This window comes from Canis aureus, chromosome 36 (assembly GCF_053574225.1).
Source record: "Canis aureus isolate CA01 chromosome 36, VMU_Caureus_v.1.0, whole genome shotgun sequence".
Lineage (NCBI taxonomy): Eukaryota > Metazoa > Chordata > Mammalia > Carnivora > Canidae > Canis > Canis aureus.
Genome location: NC_135646.1, coordinates 5,184,320 through 5,190,319, shown reverse-complemented (window position 1 = coordinate 5,190,319; position 6,000 = coordinate 5,184,320).

Genomic DNA, 6,000 nt, shown 5'->3' with positions numbered 1-6,000 from the left:
TTAAAAAGAGCAAATAATTTTATTTTCAATGATTTATGATCACATTTTAATTTGTACTAGTGTTTAGTGTGTACTTTAAAATTTTATTAATTTTATATCCTAGTAATTTATATTAAAATAATGTATATTTAATATTCATGCTTCTTAAACTTACATTTTTACATTTAGTTATGTGCATATGTCTTTTTTTTTTTTTTTCTTAAAGATTTTACTCATTTATTCATGAGAGACACAGAGAGGGACACACAGGCAGAGGGAGAAGCAGGCCCCATGCAGGGAGCCTGACTCGGGACTTGATTCAGGGTCTCCAGGATCACGCCCCGGGCTGAAGGCGGTGCTAAACCACTGAGCCACCCGGGCTGCCCTGTATATGTCTTTCAGTGGTATTCAGAAACTACTTTTTAAAATGATGAGCAGGGATCCTGGGTGGCCTAGTGGTTGAAGGTCTGCCTTCAGCTGAGGACGTGATCCTGGGGCCCTGTGATCAAGTCCTGCATCTAGCTCCCTGTACAGAGCCTGCTTCTCTCTCTGCCTATGTCCCTGCCTCTCTCTCTCTCTGTCTCTCATGGATAAATAAATAAAATCTTTTTAAAAAGAATTTTAAAAATGTTAAGCATTTTGCTGTAAAATAAATGATTGTTTTATGTAAAATAAATACTGAAATACCAGTGAAGTCATTTTGCTCTGATCTGTTAACTCCTAACAGCGAGTAATTATTGACACTGATTTGAGCTCACTCAGAATAGCTTCAATTTTACATTTCATCTAAACCAGGGTTTCTCAACTACTGACTAAATGTACTATTGACCTTCTTTGCCAGATAATTCTTTGTCGGTGGTGATAGGGACTTTCTTGTTTATCATAGAATGGATAACAGGATCCTTGGCCTCTGTCCCTTAGTTGCCAGTAGTAGCACCCTCCTTGATTCCCCTCCACCTACACAGATGTTCCCTCATGGCAAAATTGCCCCCTGTTGAGAACTATTGATCTAAATTATACCGCCCCTGGCTGTACAGAAAAAATACTACACTTGGGGATCCCTGGGTGGCGCAGCGGTTTAGCGCCTGCCTTTGGCCCAGGGCGCGATCCTGGAGACCCGGGATCGAATCCCACGTCGGGCTCCCGGTGCATGGAGCCTGCTTCTCCCTCTGCCTGTGTCTCTGCCTCTCTCTCTCTCTCTCTCTATCATAAATAAATAAAAATTAAAAAAAAAAAAAAAGAAAAAAAAATACTACACTTGGAATCAAGGTGAGTTTGAATGCTATTTTACCAGTTGTGTATAAATGTTTATAAGCACACATTTCAAAATAATACAGAAGTTACCTGGCTATTTGGCCTCTGTCTCTGTCCATTTCCCCTCCTCTGATCTGATATTCCAACCACAGCACAAGTATCTGTAATGCCTCATTGTCATTAGTCACTCCTCTGCATTTGTGTCTCTCAATCGGGAACATGGTTCCCTACGTTTTCCTCCTGGCCAACTCTGACTCCTTCTTTAAAACAGAGATGTTCTTATCTTCGCTTTTCCATCTTTACATTTCTTTTATGCTCTACTTTCTAAAAGATCTTCTCAATTTTAGATGGCAACCATTCTCCTGAATTTTTTTTCTGTGATTATATTTTGTATTTCTAAGCACTTCGTTTTCCAAATATCCTTTGTTATAGTTTCTTCCTCTAGTGTGTTAGATGAAAAATCTGCTCTGTAAAGGTATTGTATTAATCATTACTAATGTGTCCTATAACCATACATTACATATAATTATACATAATAAAAATATTATTATATACCAGTATCTGTGGATCTTTTCTCTTAGGCTGGTCATGACCTGAGCCAAAGGCAGACGCTCAACCGCTGAGCCAACCAGGCGTCCCCTGAAGCCAGTTCCAAAGAGCTTCTCCATCCTGGTTATCTCACTTGGATATTTAAAGACCTTGCTGTGATAGGGTGTTTGATTACTGATAACCCATAAAGAGATTTGGGATTTCCCACAAACAAAGCACCACTTAAGTCTCCTCTTTTCAGTTGTTAAGAAGGCTATAGAGTAGATTTCAAGGAGGCAATGTTGTGTAATGAAATAACATGGGACTTAAGCAATACAAAAATCTGGCTTCAGATCCCATTTTCGCATAGAACTTATCTCAAACTCAGTTTTCTTACCTGCAAAATGGGAACACATAATATCTACTTCAAATGGGATTAAATTAACACCTGAGGAAGAGCAGGACAGGATCTGGTTAACGACAGTTTTCCTTTCCCTTTCCTAATGCCCTCTTTCTCTAAGAGTTAATTGAGGAGGACAAAAACCACCGAACAGATACCATTAAGCTAATATTTGAGTAGAATTGGGCCTGAGACATCCTTGCTGACATCCTCACTTTGACCTTGTCTGCTTTAAACCTGCTGATGAGATAAGAGGTGTCCGGCCATGACCCCACCTGCCAAGCTGTAGAGGAGCTGATTTCTGCTACTCCAGAAAGGAGGCTGCTGCTCAGTTATTCGCAGCTGAAGCACGAAGCTGCTTATCAGGTCTGTGTAGGCTTTGTTGGGCTACAATAAAAGAGACTTTACTCAGTGCTCAATTGTTAACTGATCCCTTCTGATACAGCTTGGTCAAGGTGGAAATGTTATTGGATTTCTCTCCTTTATTCCTTTATTCAGAAAGTGAAGAACCTACAACCAAACTCTGCACTAAGGAGTGGTGATTTTGATCTGTTCATCGCCCTTTTGAAGCCTTGGGAAGTTCCTGGGCTGTTGATCCCCATGAATAGCTTAGACTCTAACCCTTAGTTAGGAGAAGTCTTGCCTCAAAAAGAGAGAGCTTCACTCTCTCTTACAATCTCTGTGGTGTCTGAAGAAAGTCTTGTGACGGTTAAAACATTTTGGCTCATGCCCAAGAGAGAGCTCTGAAGACTTTATTTTCAGGGTTCTCTAAGCCTTGGGTTATCTGAGCAACCGTGGAGCAGGAGTAGGGAGAGACAGTGTTTATCATTGTTTAGTCTGCTCAAAACAAGGTTCCAAAAACTGAAAGCCTACAATTCTAAAGCCACTGATGAATGCAGAGGGAAAAAAAAAAAATCTTGAAACCAAAGGATTATAGTTTAAAGATTATTTAAAATCTGACAACTATATATTAAAATAAAAGCGCTTGGGGATCCCTGGGTGGCTCTGCGGTTTGGCGCCTGCCTTTGGCCCAGAGTGCAATCCTGGGGTCCCGGGATCGAGTCCTGCATCGGGCTCCCAGCATGGAGCCTGCTTCTCCCTCTGCCTGTGTCTCTGCCTCTCTCTCTCTCTGTGTCTATCAAAAATAAATAAATAAATAAATAAATAAATAAATAAATAAATAAATATTTTAAAAAATAAAATAAAAGTGCTTATAGAGCCCTGGAAATTATTTAAAATTAAAAAGAAATAAATAGAATATTAATGCACAGAGTGTAATGTTAGTATATCAAGAGTCTTACCAGAGCTGTGAAGGAAGGGTCTATAAGTTTGGTTTAGGGAGCTCAGAAATCATTCTACTGTTACCATCACAGCCAACACCATATGTAGACAATACACCAGCAAAAAGTTCCAAATGAATGAATCAAATATTCATTTCTATTGATATGAGCTTCCATAATAGGCACATCACAAAGGAAGCTTTGGGTTACAAAATGCAGAAGATTTTGCTAATAAGGACACTTACTCTCTTATAACAAAAGATCAGATGTGGTCAGTGTAGTTAATTTATCAATGGTCCTGGGTCTTTTCCATCTCTCTTCTCTGCCATCTTCAACATGTTGATGTTGTAGATGTCATCCTCTCTGCTTGGCTCCACTCATGGTCACTATGTGCAGCATGTCACACATATGTTTAGAAAAGAAATAAATTCTCATCTAAATAGATAGTATGTGCATATAAAGCCTTTATTTAAATCATGAGCGAGGGAACTGGTAAAGAATACAAAAAGCTGGTGTTTTCAAGGAAGAAATCTGCATATCAATAAATGAACAAAATACTAGGTTGGTTACAAACTGATTAACGTTCCACAGGGCAAAAAAATAATGCCTTTCGGGTTAGTTTCCTCAAGGCTATATGTGAGGAACAACTTATCAGTTTCCACAGGTCAATGCTACAAAACTGTAAACTGTGCTTTTACCATTAGTGGATTGTTAGCCAAATATGACAACAGTTATGTTTCCAAGAGCACCAGATGAAGGTCATGTAGGATTATTAGAAAAACTCCAGCATTATCTTTTTTAGTATTCTATTTTTTAAAGAGAATTATCATAATTTTGTCTTTTTTAAAGTTAAGGATAAACTGGGATGCCTGGGTGGCTCAGTGGTTGAGCATCTGCCTTTGGCCCACGGCATGATCCTGGGGTCCCGGGATCGAGTCCCACATCAGGCTCCCTGCATGGAGCCTGCTTCTCCCTCTGCCTCCGTCTCTGCCTCTCCCTGTGTGTGTCTCTCATGAATAAATAAATAAAATCTTTTTAAAAAATAGTTAAGGATAAATTTATCATTTAGATACAAATTGTGCTATATGTTTTAACCAAGGGAAATGATGGCAGCTTAATTGGCTTAGACCAGCTGGGCTGTTCCCCTCCTGCCCCCAAAACCAAGGTTGAAACCATTAATGGGATGGTGAGATGGAAATCAATATAGTGAATGGGCAACCAGATTTTTAAAAAATGAAATAGGGATCCTGGGTGGCTCAGCGGTTTAGCGCCTGCCTTCAGCCCAGGGTGTGATCCTGGAGTCTCGGGATAGAGTCCCACATCGGGCTCCCTGCATGGGGCCTGCTTCTCCCTCTGCCTGTGTCTCTGCCTCTCTCTCTCTCTCTCTGTATTTCATGAATAAATAAATAAAATCTTTAAAAAATAAATAAATAAAAAATGAAATAGAATGGAACATCAGAATGTATCAAACATAACAAGGTCACGTATCAGTTTTGGCCTAAGTGTGTGTCAGGCTATAAAATATAGTTAGAAAATGGGTATAAAATGTGGGTAGTGGTTAAAAAGTTTGAAAAACACTGACTTAGGCCATTTGAGACTCATCCGGGGGGCTGAAAAGAGATCCCTATAAAACACAACTGTTTCGAGAAGAGTGATTAAAATCACGTTTTGTCCTCAAGGAGGGAGCTGGAGAAAAAATTATTGGGTAGACAACCAACAGGAGACTGGTCAAGTGGTGCTCAATCCTGTCCTTCTCATCCTCAGATCACACGAGCTAAGAAGCCTTCTACAGTCTTGGCTGCTATGTGATGTTAAGTGACCAACCCCCTTGCTTCATCACCTCAAGCTTAAGATGGCCCACATATCATAAAATGTATCCTTTATTTCCCCTTGTAACACAAGTTTTCTCCCAAATATCTATGTTCCTTTACTGACATAATAATTGAAATCTGATCTGGGCACATGGCCATCCAGCTAAGAACTCCATTTCCCCAGCTAGGGAATGAACATGATGGAGCTAGGTATGATCATGTGACTAAGTGCTGGTCCATCCAAAGCACACAGAAGTGATGCATGCAAATTCAGGGTCATACCCTTAAATCACTGGGGGTGACCTCCTTTTCCTTTCCCTCATTCTGCTGTCTGGTCTCCTACCCATTTGGGACCGCAGGGACAAAGGCAACAGTTTAGGTTGATGAAGCCACACAATAGCAAGTGTCCAGGTCCTTGACACATGCTTTCCTACCAGCCCTGGATTATTACACAAACAAGAAAGTAAACTTCTTTCTTCTTTATGCCACTGGTTTTGAGTCCCAGTTATGGCGGCATAGCTTGTATCCTATCTAATATCCTTTTCTTATATATGATTAGTAGAAAATGGAAGTTTGAAGGGCAGAGGTACATAGAGATGTGGCACATCTGTTTTTAAGGTGTGTGGACTTAAACCATACTCCCAGACAGTAACTGTTTGCCTTCATGTCTGGGCTCAAAAACCCAGCAGGCTGAGGATTAGATAGAAGGTCAGAGAAAAATAGTTCTTGCCCATGATGTATGCAGCTT